Source organism: Phasianus colchicus, chromosome 20, assembly GCF_987193195.1.
Source record: "Phasianus colchicus chromosome 20, bPhaCol1.hap1.1, whole genome shotgun sequence".
In the NCBI taxonomy this organism is placed as follows: domain Eukaryota; kingdom Metazoa; phylum Chordata; class Aves; order Galliformes; family Phasianidae; genus Phasianus; species Phasianus colchicus.
Window position 1 is genome coordinate 6,755,294 of NC_143455.1, and position 21,385 is coordinate 6,776,678.

A 21,385-nucleotide genomic window follows, 5' to 3' on the forward strand; every position below is an offset into this window, starting at 1 on the left:
TCTCTTTGAGCTCTGCTCCAAGGTCCTCCTCTAAGCTTTACCCCCAGCTGCCCATCAGCACAGTCACTTCTATGAACCATCTATGAGATGTGGTCTTTCCTCCAAAGAATTCCTTCGCCCTCTGGCCTTGTGTAGCAAATAATTGCTTGAGTGTCGGGCAGCCTGAACATGGGCTGGAGTTAATGCAGTGCTGGTATGCTCAGACATAGCACACTCTATCACCTTGTATTAAATCTGCAATTTAACCTGCAAGCAGGAGCCTCTTTCAGCTTGCACTCATACTCAATGCCCAGATATGCACGATATAACATTAGTACAAGTTTTTTATTACGTTCTCTGAACAGAAATGGTCATGGTTTCCAGACGTCCCCTTGAGGGAAACTCTTCTGCAAACCCCCCCGTGTGCCCTGAATTCCATTCTGTGAAAAGCAAACCATAATGCTCCACAGAAGCATTCCCACAAAGGAAGGACTTCAGGCCAATGCTTTGCTGGATGCACTGTTAACCAGGTACATGTTTTTCCCTCACGAGAACACACTACATGATCCAACTATGAAGCACAGGGATGCATTTATCAGTCTCTTTAGCTTAATGCTGTTCCGTTGCTGCCCTGCAAGGTTGTCATTACTGCAGAAGCATCTCCTGGCTGCATGTAGAACTGTGCATGAACAGTGATGTTTGCTCATAATTATCTCTCTTCTTGTCCATGGCAATAGGAGGATTTGAATGCTTAATTTTTTCTAATTATTGCATGCACTTTGAAAAAGTGTACTTGTCTGAGTAGAGAACCTGCTGGGCCTTGGCCACATCAATCCCATAGATTACACAGAACTCCAGTGTTCTACTACCTTCATTTGCTGAGCTTTCTGCTCCCTCCAAAATAACAATTGCATCCATTCCTCAGAGGAAAGAGGATAAAAAGGGAAAAGCCAGCATCCAACTAATTTTGCAAGTACAAAAGGAAAACCCATGCCAGAGGAACATGTGGTATTTTTAGTTCACCTTAAACTTTCCCCTTGGCATTTCAAGCCCTATTAATAAACAAAACAAACTGGGTTCAGAAAACAGATGAGTAAACATCTTTGATGCCTGTACTCTATTACTGATTCACCTTCCTTCCTTTCACCCACCACCCCAGGCCTCCACTCGATGACTGAATATTTTTATCATTAAGGCAACAGCGCCGGGACATGTTGTGGTAAATATCCAAAAACAAAACATGTGGCAAGGTCACACGGCGTTTCCTCAGCAGCAAGGGACCTCTCCATTCACTCCCTGCTCAGAACAAAACCCCCTGTATTGTAGTGTTGAGTAAAGAGAGCAGGGAGAGCGAGGGAGAGCCAGGCTGGCACCAGCAATATAATTTAGTGTGCAGGTATTTGATTTGATAAAAAACCCACCTTAATTTTAAAAAAATACGTATATGTATGTATGCATGTATGTATGTATATATATAATAGGTTTCTGACAAGGTTGTAATTCACTGAGAGGGGCCAGGCCTACAGTTTGGGTTTGACATGTCACTCCAACCTAAACCATGACTGGTTTTACGTGATCCCCTCAGAGGGTTGCATGTTGCAGCTGGCAAAAAAATAAACAAACCTGAGCTCTGTGCTAACAGATCTTTTTTTTTTTTTCTTTTTTTCCCCCCCTTTTTTTGATTTATGCCATGAGCAAAGGAAAAAAAACAGTGACATATTTGTGAGTCACGGCTCCATTTGGCCCCTCCATGCTTGCAGCAGCGTCCTGCTGAAGAGACAAACAGTGCAAAACACAGAGCAACAGGCCTCAAACAGGCAGAGCTGGGTAATTCTGAGGTCTTGTTTTGCACCAGCTCACATATATGAGATGTGTGATACCATCCTTCTCCAACCCTCTTCCAATCCCCCGCCCCAATAGAGCCCAGCTGCTGGGGATGTCCCTTCTATGGCTGATTCATGGGAAATTATTTAATTTGACTTTGCCCTGTCTCTGCACAAATCCCTGCACGGCAGGCAAAGCTCTGTGGTTTCTCCCATTGTTTTCTGTTTGTTTTTCTTTCCAGCAGAAGCATAAAGCTACAGTGTTGGATTTGCAAGTAGAGATGACAAACACAGAACATCAGAGCAGCGTGCTACATTCCCCCTTGAACACATTAAATGTTCAGCTGAATGCCTGAGGAAACAAGGCGTCCATGCTCATAGTGTATGGATTTCTTCTTTCCCTCTATCCCGAATTTTTAATCATTGACTAATTTCAAGCAAACTTATCAAAGGAGTGAAGACCTCAAAGATAAGATTTTCACAAATTTCATCAGGGAATCAGATAGCAGAAGCAGCTCCCAAGTGCCAAGAGGAGCACCCCCTGCCCTTTTTCAGGCATCAGAAAAGATGAGGGGGAGGAAAAGAGAGGGAGAGATGTTGAAAAGCAGCTTTCATTAATCCCCCTGCACACAAAGCTACTTGTTTATTACTACGAGAACTTTTACATCCACCTCTGCTTCTAAGATCCAGCAGCTCAGTCCTAGAAACACACAGGGATTTAGCTTCACATGTTCTGGTCCATAAAGTTAAAAACATGCTTACAAGATCCAGGTCTAAAGTCTGGTATCATGCTGTAGCCTTTCAGAAACAGAACACAAAGTAACTTTCCTGCCCAGTTAGTTTCCACAACAACATCCAAATATAAATGTCTGTGGCACAGAAAAGTGTCTCAGCGTTACCATTTTCACAAAGAAAGATAGAAATTAGTCAATATGTTTTAGAGCTTTAAAAGGGAAGATTTTCTTTTCACAGCTTGTTGCCATACCAACATGGGGCAATCCTACTATTTAAAAACAGCGTGCACATGCACACACAGACAAACAGAGAAATGGATTATTTTTTTTTCCCCCCAGCACTTTTGTCCTTATTGCAGACGTAAGCACTGACTCGTAGAACAGCAGCAGCAGCAGCTTGGGTGCATGTGCCTAAGCTTTATATTATATAAGTCTAATATAACAGCGTGTCAAATGTTTGCTTTGGCGATACTATTCTTCAAATCCCCTTTTTATACTAATATTTAAAATGGGAAAAGGCTTTAAAAGAATGGGTGCGAATTACAGGTTCAAAGGTTTTATGAGGCTTCCAGCTGAGCATCGCTTATGCTAAGAATGGAGATTTCCAAAAACAGTGTTTAGGCAGTTTATTGGGGTTTATTTTCTCTAAGAAACTGCTACTGCAATCCGATGGGAGTGGGATGAACAGCAGGAGGGACAGGGGGCAACAAACGATCTTTTTCTCATGTAAATCCACTGACTGTGCTTACTCACAGATCATAAAGACTGCCCTCTGAACTATCCCAATTATGAAAGCTAAGGAAAGCTCAGCTCAGCAGAAATGAGATGGACTTCCCAACATTAATAGCCACCACTAAAAAGACTCCATTTAAAAAAAGAAAGAATAATAATAATAATAATAAATATTTAGGAAATTCTGGCCAAATATTTGTTGAAAACTCACGGTTTATAAAATTTCACCCAGCTCAGTTGTTAAATTGAGCGAGATGGGAGCAAGCAGTCTGCACAGACATATGTCTGGAGAGGCAGAATGTGCCTGCCTGGCTATTCACACTGCTGTGTTTCATGGTGATATGATGCCACTTTCCCTGAGGTAAGCAGCCTTATCACTTTAAAGGGTTTAGCAGCTCAGGAACAGTTCTGTGCTCGTGCAGCAGCTTTGGCACTGAGCTGTTGTGAAGTACAGGCAGGATGCTATGTGCTCCTACCTGTGTCTGTGCGTATGGAAAGCAGCACCGACAGACTAATGCACAAGAGGCATTGTCTGGCTCTTATTACCTTGCCACTTCTTTCCTAAATCCATGGGTTTTAACGTGCATATTAGAAGCACATCCCTCTGCTACTCAACTCAGACGTGAGCTTCTGTCCAGTTTTCTCTGGACTGTCAAGTTAGAGTAAAGAGCAAAACACACAGCTAAACATCCCTGCAGAAGTACGGGCAGAAAAGCTATGGTTTTAGTAGGGTGGGAGAATAAAAAGACCCATTATCTCCTCTAGCATGGAGCTGTGCTGTGCTTTGGGCACAGGCACAGTGAAGTGTATCAAATAGCTTTTCATCTGGATGCTAAGTCTGGAAGCACCAAAAGGAATTGCACCACTGTAATCATGCATCCCCACGAGCCAAGAAACTTTCATTCCTCAACCCACGCCAAAGAAGCCTTCTTTGGTGGATAATAACAACCTGGAGATCATGGACTTTAAAACTTTCAGTAGAGAAAGTGAGTTAATCAAGGGGAAAAAAGAGGTTAACACAGTCATGTTTCACTACAGGATTATAGTGTCAAACCACAGGAAGCTGTCTCTGGTGGTTTGCTGATCTCTGTGGTCTGACTGAACTGAAATTATTACGAACAGTAACTTCATTGCTGGCAGTATTATCGTGTGTCTTTCTCCCTACCTGCAACTCTAAGGAACAGTAAAAAGGCCCTGATCCTGCAGCATCTGTTTCAGTTCTGAACCTACTACCAGTGAAGCCAACAGTGACATTTCCACTTGCTCAGCAATGGAGAAGCTGTTCTCTCCACGAGGGGATCAGCACCACTGGATTCCCTGGAGTTACTTACTGAATTGCAGTGATTACTGCACACTTGCAATGATCGGATCTCCTTTTTGCATAAGTTTGGCTCTAGAAGGTAGGTTGGTATGGACGTGAAATACGTTATCAGATGCTAATGAGCAAAAAAAGAAATAACGTAGGATTTCAGGTTTTGGAAATAAAAAATCCACCGTGTCAGAGAAATACTAAAAAACAGATCACCTTCATTCTCCCTCGCCTCACAAAATCACTTTTCAATGCTGATTCTTTGCAAACTGAGTTCATTCCTGTTAAGCCATCGAGCAGACAGCAAAACTAAGCCACGTGGAAGAGGTACCAGATCAGTCAGCAGACACTGGGCACATTGAGATGGTCAGTGATGGAAGAAGACAACTTGAAGAGTAAATTACACATCTTCTTAAAAGGTATCACGCAGTTCTTAATTACTGAGGGCACTGTTTCATAATTAGGATCAGAAATGATATTTCAAATACATCATTTTTGCATACCCATTGAAATGAGGGATTTCAGTTGTTCCTCCTGCTATTTTGCCTGCACTAAAATTTGACTTTCAAGTATTTTGTCTATCATTTTTAAAGAGGAAAAAAAAAAAAATAACAAGCCTGAAAGAACAAAGATGACACTTCAAAGCCTTCAGCAGAGAAGGAAGTGCCTTCTAGCAAAAATCATACATTTTGTCAATGAAACCTTTGTCAGACGGTTCCTCTCCTGCCTTGGCTGCTGTATGGTTAAAGATATAAAAGCAACCGAAGACAGAAGAGAAAGAGAATCTCTGAGAGAAGGAAAAAAGTCATGTCCCAGCACAGTCCTCTCTTTGCCCTCGGTGTTTATCTGACACACTGTTATTGATAGCTCTTTTTCCAACTCCCCTGACTAAGGGAGCACATATACCTTTTATTGCACTGAAGTTGATTTAAACCACCCTCACAATTTGTGAGGCTGTTTTTCACTTACATAAGGAAGTTCTTGAGAGGATTTTGAAGCAGTACAGTACAGTAGTTAAAACCAAGGCCGTTTAAAAAAGAATTGCATTTCCTCAGGCCATACATAATTTTTCATTCCTAAAAATACCAGGGAACTCTGCAGCTTTGGCAGGGAGAAGCCAGCTAAATGCAACAGGCTTTGGATCACTTCAAAGCATCAAGGCAAATTCATTCCCTTTTGACTCTCAGGTTCTCAAGTCTTACTACAGACAACCAAGATTTCTCTTCCCAGCCATGTGCAGTGCCATGTGGATTTTTCTGGGAAGCAACTTTTAATTTGCTCACGTACTAAAAAGACTTCAGGGCCTCCATTCTATTCTATAGCAATCTTTGATAAAGTCCTTGCATGCAGCTGTTTTGTACCACTTGCTATACAACAAGAGTTTTCTTACCTCCATGTAGTGCTCTTTTTCAACTCTCCAAAAGTAACATGTGAAGAACTAACCAATTATTCATGTTTGCAGTGGCTCCCATTTCCTGAAGCATTGCAACAACATGTTGCTTAAGACTTGGTTGACTCTTAACACTAAAGTTGCTTCTGATAGCTATTATCCCTAACAAGTTTCCCTTCAAAAACAAGTTGCTTTTGACCTCAACACACCTGGAGACTTCACCCTTACATTTCACCTCTGACCTAACCTGATATAATTGACATTTTGCAATTATCAGCAATTTGTTAGCTTTATTTTGGTTAGCACCCAATTATGCAAATAACAGACGTGTAATAGAAATTCTCCCATTGGGCTGCAAATTTCTAGGAAAGTGTTTCATGCATGAATGACCGTGGCAATCTGGTATACTTTGTAGGAGCAGAAAGTGAGAATTCAGAGAATACCTATCCCATGTACTCTCTGTTGGGGTGGGTGAGACTTCATGCTTTTTTCGTTAACTCTTATGAGAACCCACAGCTTAGATGAAGCCTGTTCACATGAAGCAGGACTTCGTAACATCTAACTTTTCTGTATTCATATGCTTAATACCTTAGCTACATACCCTTAGCATTTCTCCAATATAAAGGAAAGAGCAAGATCTGAGACACTGTCAAATAACAACAACAACATCACATTTTCCAAAAAAAACAGAGAGAATGAACTTGATTTGGAGCATGTTGACCAAGTGCAAGAAGAAATCCCACATTTCTTCATGCAGACAGGAAGCCATCATAGGGGATTGAAAGAGAGCAGAGCTGTACCCTGGACATATTTATATTTATTATATTGGCTCCTGTTGTGCTTGAATACACTGTTTTGTCTTTTTCTCTACAGGATCTTTGCAGTGTTCAATAATAAAAATACAATAGCTGATCCTGTCCTATCTCACCCTCTATTTATCAGAAAGGTTTTTAACCCACAGCATTTCACAAGCACCAAAAATGCAGATAATAAACACTTAAATAACAAGAAGAGAGCACTGGTCCCAATTTCCCTACCTTTACAGCAGCATTCAGCTCTATTTGATGCATCAATTTCACCATCCTCGTGACAGCAGTCAAGTCCTTCCCCGTCTTCTGACCTCACCCACTTCCCTGTCAAAAGATTAAGGCACATTTGGAAATGCTTGGGGCTATTTTCAGACTGCACTAGAGACATGCGGGGAGGAAAGCAGTTTGTGTACTTTCCTCATGATGTAGTAATCTCAATGTCTAGAAAAACCACTCTGGTTTGAATGTCATTTCAAATAATTACCTTCGGTAAGGCCAGATTAGCAGCATCAGTCTGAGATGTTATTGTCCAAATCGCTTCCCTCTGGAAGGGGACTTGCTGACTCTTGTGGCTGAGAATGCACAGCCACAGGATGCAGGAAGGACGTGGGCTCTTATCTTTGCCACTGGGAGATGCTCTCTTTCAAGTGTCTCAAAACCAGGAAGAAAAGTTCTGGAAGAAGAAAAAAGATATCATTGCTGTGTTGAAATCTGATGAGGCCAAGAGCACCGTGCTGCGGGCTGGGATCCTGAGCTATGCAGGAGGTTCTGTGCAGTGCCTGGATTCACTGTGACATGGTGAGGTGCCTGCTGATGAGCAAGCTGCAGCACAGCTCCACTGCTGACAGGTCTATGCCCCATCCAGATGCCTGACAGACCACTAACAAGGACAGTCCTTCACTGTGTCCAGCTGCAAGGGCTTCTGGAACAAAACAGTTCCTGATGTCACATAGGCTATAGGAACAGAAGACAGAATTTGATACAGACGTAACTGGCACACAGCACCAATGATCTTAAGTAGTTGTTTTTATGGTTTTTAGTACAGCTTTTTTTCATATTCGGATGGCAGAAAGGAAAAGTAAAGGAATATCAAATATCCTGGAGTTAGCAGCTGAATGTTGCAGGCATGAAAAGCACATCCATACACACAGAATTGTTCCATGCCTTGTCCGCCTTCTTTGCATGTACAAAGAAGTCTGATATACATGAGAAATCCTGAAATATCTTGGCTGACTGACATGATGGGGATGAACACAGAATAGCACAAATGGGTTTTAAACCCTTATCTAACTACTGCTTCTAGCTGGGCCCCTCTACATGTGGTACCCTGCTCTCTTCACTAATTCACTTAGAACCTACATTTCCACAGGATTCCATACTAGCTCAATACTAGTTACCAGGCAATGAAAAGATGGAAGATAATTAATAACAAAGCAAAGCCCGGCCCAAATAAATCACATAAAACCAAACTACTACCATAAAGCCATCATCTTTTTTTGTTTTCCCCTCCTACAGAAAGAAGCTGAAGAATACTCAAAGGCAGAAAAGACAATTCAAGATCACCCCTGCTAGGATCACCCTTGGTGATCTGCCCACTTTACCAAATATCAAATGTGCTTCCAGCCATGCCTGGCATCTCTCCATCCATGAATATGTACATTTCAAAGCATAATGGTTATTGCATGTCACGCTTATGGGCGTTTGGCACATGCAGCCCTCTCTTTCCCAGTCTATAAGTACATGAAACATAAAACTAAGAAAAATCTGAGACATTGTGGAAACTGATGAGGGCTTGAATGAGCTTCTGGAATAAAACTGGAGCCCCTCCCCATCCAAGCAGTATTTTTAGGAAGCCGATTGAGAAATGTTTTCCTTGCTCCATTTCCATGTTTACTGGGATACAACATTGTTACACTCGATTGCATCAGAAAACATGGAAACAGCTCTACAAATTGATTCGACCACAAGATCTCAGAGGAGTTTGCTCCTTGTCTCCAAGGAGTTTACCCAGCATAAACAATGTCAAATAAATACAAGGCAGACCTGAGAGAGTTACTGTTTCTCAAACAAGCTTCTGCAATATCAGAACATAGATACACCCATCAGGCAACTTCATCTGGATGGATGTTATGATGGCATAATTCTCTTAATGGCTATAGCCATCCAAATAAAAATACAGACCATATTAAACAACACAGTCAAATTTGCACTGTTTGAAGAGGATGTCAGGAAAAGGAAATGGTGATGGGACTAAAATACAGTCCCCCTCCCAGAGAAGTCACCAGGAGATGAGCTGCACCCCAGTTTAGTATTTCCCAGTGGCCACTAACACCTAAATTCTTTGGAGGTTTGGAATTCAGATGTTCAGGCCATTAACCTGACATTTCTTCTATGCCATCAATTATGATTCCTGACATCATCGTACAACTCTAGTGTGGCCAATCTTCTCCTTTAACCCTGCTATTCTTACAGTGCTGCACCTCGGAGACCTGCCTTTCAGACAGTGATGCTCCTGTACCCTTGACTGGTCAGGTGTGCCTTCATTTGGGTATTGGCACTGCTGGGTTGTATTCTGCATCTCTTGGCCCTTGCAGCTGGCTGACAGCCACAAATCACCAGCACGACCTGCCAAGCCCTGTGGCACACAACCAACTACACACTGAAGAACCTTTGGATCTTTCAAAGAACCCTGCTCCCAATCTCCTACAGCTGGTCAAAACAGAATTAAAGTTGCCTGATTAACATAATAATGGGAAACAAAGAAGCTTACAGATTTTTTAGTTTGAAATTGGGAAGTCTTCAATAGAAATTATAGAAAAATGTAGACATGGGCTTTCAGACATTTGCGTGGTGTCTGCATGTCATCCATTAGAAACCCATTCAGTTTCATGGGAAAACACTCCTAAGGTTAATCAAAAGACCATTTTCTTTAATACAGGAAAACTGTAACATCTCCCAGGCCCTCTAACTTTTAACCTATTCTTTCTTATCTTGTCTTCCCTGGTAGTTCCCTCGGTACAACAGGTAGCTGAAAATTGAATCCCCTTTCCAGAAAAAAATACCTTCATTTAAAAAAGTTGAAAAAAAGAAGAGAGAAATTTAGCTGGCAGGGACAAAAATGAAAGTAAAATAGCAACAATAAGCCCAGTGCATGTCTCTTTCTTCAGTGGGATTTCCAAGCACCTTTAAATCCTTTTAAATTTTAAAGATGCATTTGATTTCAGTTTTTGTCTTCAGCAGAGACACAAAAAAACCCCAAACCATGATGAGGCTTCACATGGGGCAGCCAGGAAGCTGTCATTTGGATTTCCCCACTAGCAAATTGGTTTTTTTTTCATGCAAAATTGTAGCCTTCTCCAGGAGAAAAAAATAAATAAATTGATTTTTCAGAGGCATTTTCTATCAGCAAATAATTCGGATGGAAAATTGCCCATTAAACTTACTCAGTGCATGCAGTAACACTAAATAAGCAGCTGCAGACTGTCAGGTAGGCTTGCTGTGAGACTGCTTTTGCCATTAGGGTGAGCAAGCAATCTTCCCCACCATGACTGAGTAAACCTGAGAATCAAGAGGCTGAGTAATAGAAGTTCGTGGCTGAATGTAAGAGGAAACTTGGTTGTCATTGTGCAGTCCATCAGATATAAAACTCTGCAAAAAAGTGCTTCCTTCAAAACGTGGCTTGACCACACAGCGAAAAGCAGGGCACTAGCACCTGGCATTACTGCTTTTTAATCAAAGGCTTGAAATCTCTCAATTCATAAGCTACTTCTACCTGAGCAAGAATTATCAGTATCCTCCCCATCGCAAGGCCAAGGAAATGGAGTTAGGAATCAAGTGGGGTTGCTGCTATCATGGCATTACAACCATTGCCACCTGCACATCCCCCCCCACCGGCAGCCACCCAAACACTGGACTGCAGGGGTTGGCTGCTCCCACAGCTTCCCCATGGGAGTGATGCCTGAGCAGGCACAGACTTTTCAATTGTTCCTAGAGGCGGGCACACGGGGATAATTAGAGAATATAGCACATATATAAAAAGAACTTGTTCCCCACCTCCACCCTGTACGTGGCAGGCTGTGTGCACAGACACTGAGATCAACTTTTTCACCTGAATTAGAACAAAGTGTTTCGCTATTCTCTTTCTCTCTTCTCTTTCCCTCCCCTAGCTCCCCTCCGCCCCTTTTGCTGTCCTTACTTTAATCTACAAAACAGTAATGGGTCTGCAGGCATCCTGCCAGGGTACAGCTTGCGTTCACCTGGCCAATGCCAGGATCCTTCTCCTGGCTCCCATCATAAACCAAGACTAAAAGAAGGAGCCAGGAGGTCATTTCTGAGCCAAGGCACCCGCCCAGCGTCCAGACTTTATAGGAACAAAATTTATGGGAACTAAACACTTCCATCTCTCTCTTGCTCTCTCTCTTACTCCGGAAGAGGTTTTTTTTATCACCCTTGTTATCAGAGTGAAAATTTTCTAAAAAGCTGGAATTATGAATGCTGATAGTCGTTTTTTTTTTTCCCCGCCCCGCTAAATAAATAAAATGTTATTTGTACAGAAAAAATACACATGCATTAATTACACTTCTTCCTTCCAGCCTAAAAGCTTCGTGAGAAGTGCTAAGAGGGACTTTGGTCTCTCTGGGGCTCACAAATAAAGCAGCAAGTCATCCGTTAGTTCATTTCTGTTAACTGTATTTCTCCCAATAAAACAATCATATTTTAACTGTCCACTTTGCAAGTTTCATTGAGGGACCAGATAGTTGTTATCCTTCGTATCCAACAAAGACCCACAGCAAGTACTCACTGCAGCTTGTGTGTGAGGAATGCATTTTGTCAGTCATCTCTGCAGCTATCATTTTAATCCTACCTTGGAGCCAACGGAGCTATCAGCACTGCTGTCAGCCACAGCTCCCCATTCACACTGACAGTGGGCTGCACTGGTCTCTGCTCTGGCATTAAGAGCAGCAGGAACAAAGCAGCACCTCCTCAAACTGCAAGCTCCTTGGAGGAGGAAAACACTGCCAAATTCTGCTATTGTCAGATGACTTGTATCGCTTGGCAGGGATGTGAACGGGGGCAGCCTCAATCTTCTGTCTACCACATGCTAATCAGTCTGAGGTGCATGCCACCTTATCATCTCAGTGCAAACTGTGAGCAATCGTATCTAGCAGAATAGCACCGCATGAATTAATGACTAATGATGATAGGGTTTTTGGAAACAATTTTTAGCCAAGCATCACACTTGCAAATGACTCACTGGCACTTAGTAAACATTGGTTATTAGCCAGCAGTTACAATGCAGAGGAAGCAGCATCCTCTGACGTCGGAGGATTGCTTTCCCCACACATGGGGAATTAGAGATACCCAGAGGAATGCAATGACAAAACCAAAGCTGTGGATATTATCTGCACATGGCACATCAGAGCTACTGCTGAGCCACACAAGGCATTACTCTGGCACCTAGGAATAAGCACTCATCCAGTGCAGATCCCTCAGCTTTTTTGTGATGCTAAAGACCAAAAAGTGAAGAGGAAGATGAGTATTAAACTATGCTGAAAGCCTCGGGAATGAGAAAACAACCATCAGAAATGGTACCTGAGCAAATAAAGAACCATAGAATCATCCAGATTGGAAAAGACCCTTAAAATCATTAAGTCCAACCATCTCTGTTCTTTCAGCAATTTGAGAACATCTTCTGAGTATTCCCTGTGTTCAAAGCTGTATTGTCAGACCCCATCGTTTCCTGGAGCACTGCCATCAGAAAACCCTGTATCAATTTATGCCACTTGTGTATGTGGTTGTACCCCTCAATTCAGTGGACTAATAAAATCTCAAGAATATTTTCAGTTGCTTTATGAATTCGTTGTCATTACAACAGTTCATCTGAAGTCGTAATCTAAGTGGTTATTATCGGTTAGAGACTTGTAAGGAACTGAGGGAGAAAATCAGATACACACTCTGGTTTTGTTTTTTCACAGTGATGGGATTGAAAACTCCTGATTCTAGGTACAGGGAAAAGCTCTGCACTTCTACATCATTATGGCTCTGAGCTCTTATTGACTGAGTTTTGTAACTCAGTTCAAAATCTGAGGGCATATTTATTAGTGTTCTATCAATGGGGTTTGCTGCCTGCTGTATTCACAGTGAAGAATTAATGTGAGCCACCTCTTGAAGCTCTTTCATTGCTTTTTTGCCTACTGTACACTGGATGCAGTCACACCCACAGCATGGGTACAAGGGGAGGTAGGAAGATGTTGGGGGAGAATAAGTGACTCAACTATGCGACCAGACAGACAAACTTGAGCAAAGAAGGTGTCAGACATCACCTAATGCTGGAAATTAGGGAACCGAGATAAGATAAACACAAAGGGACTTCAAAACGATGAAGTTTACAACAGCCTAGAAATCAAAAATGAGATGATACGAGGACTCAAAATTAAATAATACAAAATTTGACAACGCTAAGCAGACCAGCAGAGTGAAACAGATGAAACGGGACCGGATGAAGCCATGGGAGCTCTTGGATATTTTCCCAGTTCCTGTCTATATTGGCATGGACCGGTTGCTCCTTATCAGGTTGGCAGTCTATTTCACTCACTTTCAAAAAGAATTACAGGGGAGGGGAAAGACATGTAGGCTATTTCTAGCTTCCCAAAGTCACAGCTGTCAGTGCTATTGCCACTGAGACGGGAAGATAGGACCACAGGGTAGACGACTGTTGACTTCATCTAGAAAATATGTCACTACAAGATGCCAAATCCAAGCTTCTGACCACTTGTGGTCATTCAAGATCCCAGGGCACATTTTGCAAGAGTATGGGTGTTAGCCCTGGTACACTGGCCAAATCCAATCGTGGCTATTTATATTCAGCCTCTCTAAAATACGGCTTGGAGTTTCAACTGGAAAAGTTAATTTTGCTTTTCTGTCTGGAACTCTGCAATGATGCGGGTCCAATAAAGGCACGTGGTATGCCAGCAGAATGGTGTCCCAGTGACTGGTGAGTCCTGGGAAGATAGAGCTTCATTTATCATCTTGCATCAGCACTTTAACACACACAGACCAAAAAAAAAAAAAAAAAGCTACTTTGGGACTTAAACATTTTTTAAAAGTGACTGATATCAATTCCAGACTGTTTTCAGGAAGCCCAAATGCATTAACGATACTTAATAACCAAGGCTCATTAACTTCAGTAGTTTTTTCCTCGTTTTAGTCAAAGCTGTAGCTGGGGTTGTAGCTCTAAACTGCATTCCTGTGTCCCTCTATCATAGGTGCTGACCATCTGGTTTGCGTGATGAGAAATCCAAGCACGTGCTTGGGCATTTTTTGCTAATTCATCTGCTCTCAGCAAATCACCTGTAATACATTTTGATAGAGGATAAGAAAATGTGTCAAAATAAAAGGTTTACTCTAGTGTCCTCTGATTTTTTTTGTTCCAAGAAATCTTAATAGTGAAATAAACCAGTTAGAGTGTGGGCTAAAACTGGATGTAGATACTGGGAAGCAGAGATAGCCAGCTTCCAAGATTTTCCACTGCTTTTAGCATAGCAAAATGAACATTCAGCACTGAGCTTTTTGCTATCACTAAACCCAAATCCTTCAGCGGTGTAGGATTTAATACTGCATCACAGGGATTAGAATGACAGGAAAAATATATATTATCATTGCCTTTAAGAAACAAAAAATAGATAAAATGGTTAAAAGTGGAAGCTATTCAAATAAGTAAAAGCTGCTGCATATAGCAGAGCTAACTTACTCTGGGACGTTGTATAATTCCATTCAGATCTGGAAAAGAGATACAAGGAGCAAGGTGTATCAGCCAAAGTTAATATTTGCACAAAAATGGTGAGTCATATAAACTGGGATTTCCTCTTCCAGCCACTTATGGCATATCATCTGAGCCTCAATCGAATTTGATGCAATAACTTTCATCTGATAGTGAAAAATGCTCAGCTCAGGTAAGAAATACTTGATTTTTGGCTGGAATTTTTCTGTATCTAACTTCTGAAATGCTTCAGAGAAAACTTTGTCATCAAGTATTCCATCACCTGCTATTGCACAATTGTTTTTATGATGTATTCACTTCCTTCCTGATTCTCAGTCATCCTTCAGAAAAGCAATATAGAACCAATACACTGGCAACTGGCCAATATACTAAAAAAAAAAATAGAAACTTCACAGTCATTTTCAACTAAACTGGATGTTATTCATTTTTTCCCCCCAGAAAATACATGATAAAAAAAGCTCTGCCTTTGACTTTTTCTTTTTCTTTTTTTTTTAATAATAAGGGAATTAAAAATATGACATCAAAATTTGATAGGAATTCATGACAAGAAACTGTGAGCGTTCACATTATTTTACCATAAAACCCTGAGCAATCTGGATGAAAGAAAAAACACTGAATAACTGTTTCATACCAAAACTTGCCTTGTTTGGAGACACACATTAAATCGTGTTATTTTCCTTTAAGCAACTTTACGAAACATTTAAAAAATCTTTGCTGTAAGGCTTCAGTGCAAAGTTAGGGTGAACTTGCTAAAGATTTACATCAGTTGTAAAGAAGTATTCTCCTGTATTAATCTGAAGGAGCCATCATGGGGTTGGGTTGCTCTCTGCCTGCGAGATGTGAATGTACCCTGGAGCACCACCTCTAGGTACAGTAAGCAAAGAGATAAGCAGTGGTTGCTCCTTGCCTGATAGAATGGAATTAAGCTCATAAAAGAGTCAGTGTTGTAGAAATAGCATTTTAGAGGCCACAGGGAATAAATGAGTCCATTTCCAATCGAGTAGGATAAGATAGGGGAAATTAAAGCCAACCATTAGCTTACAAAGTTCAAAGAGAAAACATCTCAGAAAAATCAACATTGAAAATTTCTTCCTCTTTCTCATAATTAACTTCAAATTATAACTTATATAAAACAAAGGAAGTCACCTCAAGTTACCATAGTAGATTTTGCCAAGTTAGCCAGCAGGCCCCAGCCATCACAGTGGGGGAACAAGAAGAGGAGCCATATAATTCATGCAAGAGTGCAACTACAGCATCTATCTACTTTCCTTCTGGTTTTAAACACCTAAAATTTTATTATCATTCAGTATGTTTTATTTAGACCATAGCAGTCCAGCAGAGATGCCAGAGCTTCCCCTGCTCCTCATACAGTTAACATGATGTTTCAAAAGAAAAGGGTTTTAATTCAGCCACATACACAAAAGGAAATTATAAATAAACAACATGCAATGAAAATCACTCTTGTAAGCAAGGAACACGTTTCAAATACAAACAAAACAGCTTCACTTCCTGGGATCTTAGCTGTAAGACAGCTGGATGAAACAAAAACAAGCTGAACCACTTTTTATTTTCTTCCTGATAGACTGGAAGACATGCTTCACTGGGCTGAGCCTATTTTCCTCTGCGAGGAAGTCAGGCCTTCATGGGAAAGCACTGGGCTTGGTTCACATTCGCCTGCTACCACCTCCGAGTCACTCGCCAGAACCTGGGCCAAGCAGTAGTACTGTGCTGTCCAGAAACAACACACTGCAGTAACATGGGAGGAAGGACCACACGACAACACCCTTCGTGGCCTTGGAAAAAGTGATGGGTAATAAGGTAACTGATGAACGTCAGCAATGAGCAAGAAGGGAACAGGTAACGGCCCTGGGAAAGTTTGTTCTCTGTATCTCTGTCCCCTCTGAGAATACAGAATGCAAGAATTGGGTTTTCCAGGTGATCCTTCAATCGCATTCTCGCATTTTGTGTGATTGGGGTGAAAGCGATATAGCACTGCTCATTTTTACCAGGACACACAACAACAAATTACCTTCAGTGAACATCAGGAAAACCAATCTGGTTTTGATAGTTCGGAGGCAACTTTTGAAATTTCAGGCCTAAACATAAGCATCAACATAAAACACAAACCCCTAAGAGGCTGCACTGAGACAGGGACAAAGCAGCTTCGTTTCTGTCTCCTTCCGTTTGACTGCAGCAGTACTTCAGATTCTCCACTATAGGCACTATTCTCCAGAAGCATGGAGCATTTCAGAACTCAGGTTGCTGCTCCTGGCAATGTACAAACACTGGGCCAGATTTTAAAAAGGCATATTATGCATTTAATCATGTCAGTATAGAAAGAACAGGATTTATTAAAAGCACCTCAATAAGTTCCGGGCCCTTCTCCCATTAGTTTCAAGTGACTCAGAACCAGTTGTATGAACAGGCTGGAAAAATCCCTTTGAGATCTCACCTGCATTTTTAAGCACATCTTATACACGTGACCTGCTGCTCCTAGGAAGAATGGGGTGGTTCCTTTGGGGATTTTTAGGAATGATAGTAATGCATACCCAAGACCTATGGCATCCCCAGACACCAACCTTCCTACCCTTACCCAAACACACACTTATTTCCTACGTTCTTTTTGCTTACGTTCCTGTAAAGATGCACTGTGTTCTTACTATTTCATTACTTGTCTAGACTGTATTTACCTGTCCTGCAGGTAAACAGAGGGTTATGAAAAATGGGAAAACACAGGGAAAAAATAAACAAACAGCCAGACAGAAACACCCAAGATGATGCTTCTGCTGACCAAGCCCTCTAAAGGCACTTGATCAGGTACTGCAAGGCACGACGCTGCTTTGTCCCCTGCGAGAAGGACAGGTTGCTGTGAAGGACTCGCTAAGGACAACGTTGTAACACAGCTCCAGCTATGGACCGAGCCTGGAGCAGCTGCATTACTCACACAGAGGCTCAGCACTGCTCTCCTCCTGGCCGCCCAGCTCCACTGGAGCCTCTCTGGCAGCTTCAGCCTCAAGCGAGCTTCCCTCCCTCCTCCTCGCCCTCCTCCTCGTGCCCAAGGAGCGGCCATGACACCCCAGTTCACGCGCACTTCCTCAAGGAAGCTCATTGGACAATAAGTAGGCGGGACTTGTAGAGCGCCGACCAATAGGAGAGAGGCACCCCGTTGCTATGGTGATGGCGGCTTGGTCCTCGAGCGCTGCCCTGCAGCCCGGGCGCCCCAGGGCTTCCAGCGACTTACGGTCCGTTCTCCACAGCAATTAAATTTCCCTTTAACAAATTCAGCAGTTCACACACCAGAAAAACTCAGAGGAACTTCTGGCTGAATGCTGTGTGCAAGCATACTTACAAATGTGTGCCTGCACGTCTGTGCACACGTACATACACACCAACACACACGCACACAGCTGTAACGATTTTATTCCTGCAGGGCAACTTTTGCTTTAATAAATAAGATGTTACGAAGGGAGGGTGGTCAGCTTGTTTGGAAGAACAACACTGAACGGGTGCGACTCAGCTTTCCCTGGCTTTTTAACAGCTATGAACTGCTTGATATTTTTGGCTCGGCACTATTATTATAATTTTCTTTTTTTTTTTTTCCTTTTAAAAAATATGAGGCAGTAGGCTTCCTCCCAAGACACACTCAGGTGGGGCCGCTTCTAACTGCTGACTTTCCCCCGGGGGCACCTCATTTTGTTTAAGAAAAAAAAAAAAAAAAAATAGGAGAAAAAAAAAAAAAAGAGAAAAAAAAGGAGGAAAAAAAAAAAAAAAGAGGGGAAAAAAAAAAAAAGGAAAAAAAAAAAAAAAGACAACTCCCCCATGACAAACTGAATAAAACTCAGATTGCTCTCCTGTCGCCCTGCCCTGTCCCTCCATGTCACCACGGGCTGCGTAGCCTCATTACGTGCACTGGCTTAGTCCCTCCAAATGGTTTTAAAAGGTTACAGAGGCAAGAGCACTGACATTTATCACTTGCAAATGAGAGCCCTACCGTCATCTCCAAGGGAAGAGTTACATTCTGTAATCCTTATTCCAGGGTACTTTTCTGCTTACTTTATGCCAGGAGCCTCAGTGAAAATGAACTAAGTGTGCTTGGTTTTATTGCTGCAGGGTTGGAGTGAGTCCCTGAGGAGGGCTGTTAAGCCCCAGAAATCTCTATGGAATCGTTTCAATTTGCACGTCATCCCAAGTGAGTGGGATCTGACCACTGCTCATGTCACCACACGGAATTGTTTTCCTGACGTTCAGCTTTTCTCATACAAGAGTCTTGTTTTACGACTTGTTCCACCTAACGGCTACACTGGGGAAGCCCATCAGTTTTTAGCTTGTTTTTGGTCAGACAAAACTTTGACTCCACGGTGAGTTTTGCCTGAATAAAAACAATAAAACCCTTTGAGATGAGATCATCATGAGGGAGCAGGCCTGATTTCTCCTGCAGCCTGTAAGTTTTTTATTGAGATCTAGGGCTTATTGCACATTAAAGCATAGCAGATCAGGAAAATTAACCTATCTTACACAAAATATTAATAATCTTTTTCAAAGCATTCATTTCTATCTCATTTTCTTTTTTCTTTCATGCCATGAAGTATCTGAACAGATGGAACTGAGAAGCAGGAACAACAAGCACTGCAAAGGTCTCCAGTCTTTCCCAAATGCCACAGGATTTGGAGAATACCTAGCACAGCCCACTGAGAGCATTTCTGAACACGAGGGACAACATGTTCCAGTCACAGCTTCCTTTTTTTGGTTTATATTTTCATCTGGAAGTCAGGAGATGCACTCCAGATATTTCTAACTAGAAGAGAGTACAGCATAATTTAAATTATATCCATATTTCTGCCTGAATTTACTGAAACTCTGGGTTACAGTGATACCCATCAATGATAAGATCCAGCAAAACTTAGCTTCTACTGAAGCATTAATGGTTAAATCAAAAAGAAACCAACCTGTCCTGCATTTCACCCACTTTGACGAATGGTTACTTTAACAGAAATATCAGAAATATGATGGTCATATGAACATGTTTCTCCTTCACAGGAAGAATTTTGGTTGTTATGTTGTACCAGGGCACATCCCTTAAATTCTACGGCCAAAACCAATGTTCATGATTTCCAATCTCAAAAGCATCTTTCCCATTCACTCTTGCCTGTGGATATGGGAAGAAACAGAAGTCTGCTTAGAAGAACAGACTTTCTCTTCAAGATGGGAGCAGCAAGTCTAAGAGTATACCAGAGCTTGCATACTCTAATATGCAAAGGCTGCCCAGCAGACGGGCAAGGAAACCAAGCTCAAGTCTCATGGCTCTCAGTTGCTTGTTCAAAGTGAAAAATAACTTGTCTTGCTATGGCACTGAGGGGAGAGAGAAAACAGGAGAGCGGAGAGAAAGCACCAGCAGCTTCATTCTTGGGGGGGATGCAGGAACTGCCAAGTATCATTATGAAAATTCTTCCTTTTCATACAATATTAAACTCTCCTCTTGGCAGGTCCCCTGAAGCAGTCAGTGTTTTTAGTGAAAATACATGAGGTACCAAATTCTTTAATCTCAGTTCATTTTGCATTATATTAGTCTGTTAACAGTCCTGGAAAATACACAAAAAACCGAAGCTGTGCCTGTGCTTCAGCAAGGATCCCTGACTTGCTGTTTAGGGTGGCTCATGGCAGAGCATATTGGAGAAGAGGAGACACTTTTTCCAAGGGGAAAATGTATTGGGAGGGGTTGATCAGACATTGAGTTAAGGGCCAGGACAGGGACCTTGTCTTCTGAAACACATCTACCCTGCAATTACCTCCCTAAATTAGAGGGAGTGGAGGTTTGATTCTTTACAGAAGGTGTGATAGTTGTCAGTCGTGGATCTGATTCAGTTCCTCCCCAGATTGAATCTTATTTTTTTCTCGCAGTCAGCAAATAAAAACAAAATAAAGCTTAAGTGTGGAGTTTGCTCCCCAAAGGTTACTGCCCTCCAAGTGGGACAGCATAAAGTGAGAAAATAGGTGTTTCCATACAAATAGAAATCAAAGTTCCATGAAGAGAAACATGAATGTGTAAGCAATAGACTTCGAACACCCTCCAAATGAGGATGAACAAAACAAATGTCAAGGTGTCTCTACTAAATGTTTTACCTTGTGATTGAGCTGGGCAAGGAGCAGGCTCACAGTCAGTTATTTGTGTTCAAAGGCCCTGGTGAAAACTGTGTACCTGCAATAAATTAAGTGCTTCTGATCATGTGAACATGACTGCAAGAGACTGGATTGTGATTTATGGTGCAGCAGCTATAAATTTTATTCCTATCTCCTGGCCTGAATTTCATCTAGAAGGCAATATTTGATTAATAAACAAGGAATTTTTCAATAACCTAGTTGATCATAACTGTTTTACTATACCAGCCAAAGAAGTAAAAAAAAAAAAAAAAACTCATATAAATCTCCTTTTGACTACTATATTGATTGCAGGTGAACAGTCAAGACAGAGCTTTTGACCAGAAATTCTTAGCCCATAATTTCAGTTGGCAGATAACAATCAAAATACAACCAGTTCACTAAGGAATAAATAGTTCAATGATTTGATCAATCATTTGCCAGACATTATGTTCCCTGTTTTCAAACAGCGATGTCCATGGAGACTGGATACCTCTGGTCATGTAGAACATGGTTCATTATGATCTAAATTTGATCATGATTTATAGCCCAATGGCACACGCATATCCAAGTTAGAATGATGCCTCCATTGAGTAGAACGTGGACTGAAAGGACCATGTTGTGAATGCATCAGATGGACGAAGGTTGAGAGATTTGTCTCTTGTAGAGAAGTGTCAAAAGTGAAGAAAAGCAG

At 41.7% G+C, this 21,385-nt stretch overlaps 1 long non-coding RNA gene across 3 annotated transcripts in view; it reads right to left on the reverse strand.

Annotated features, from left to right (window-relative positions):
* The window catches only part of LOC116232334 (uncharacterized), a 158,321-nt gene extending 140,721 nt beyond the window's left edge, over window positions 1–17,600 (reverse strand). For 2 of the 3 annotated variants that reach the window (XR_016459024.1, XR_016459022.1), the window contains exons 1-3: window positions 7,556–7,749; window positions 7,261–7,449; window positions 7,005–7,100 (exon numbers count right to left, since the gene is read on the reverse strand). This is a non-coding gene — a long non-coding RNA (uncharacterized LOC116232334). Of the gene's footprint in view, window positions 1–7,004; window positions 7,101–7,260; window positions 7,450–7,555; window positions 7,750–17,500 lie in introns of those variants that run through there. The other variant, XR_016459023.1, reaches the window with a different exon arrangement.
* Window positions 17,601–21,385: the final 3,785 nt, after the last annotated feature.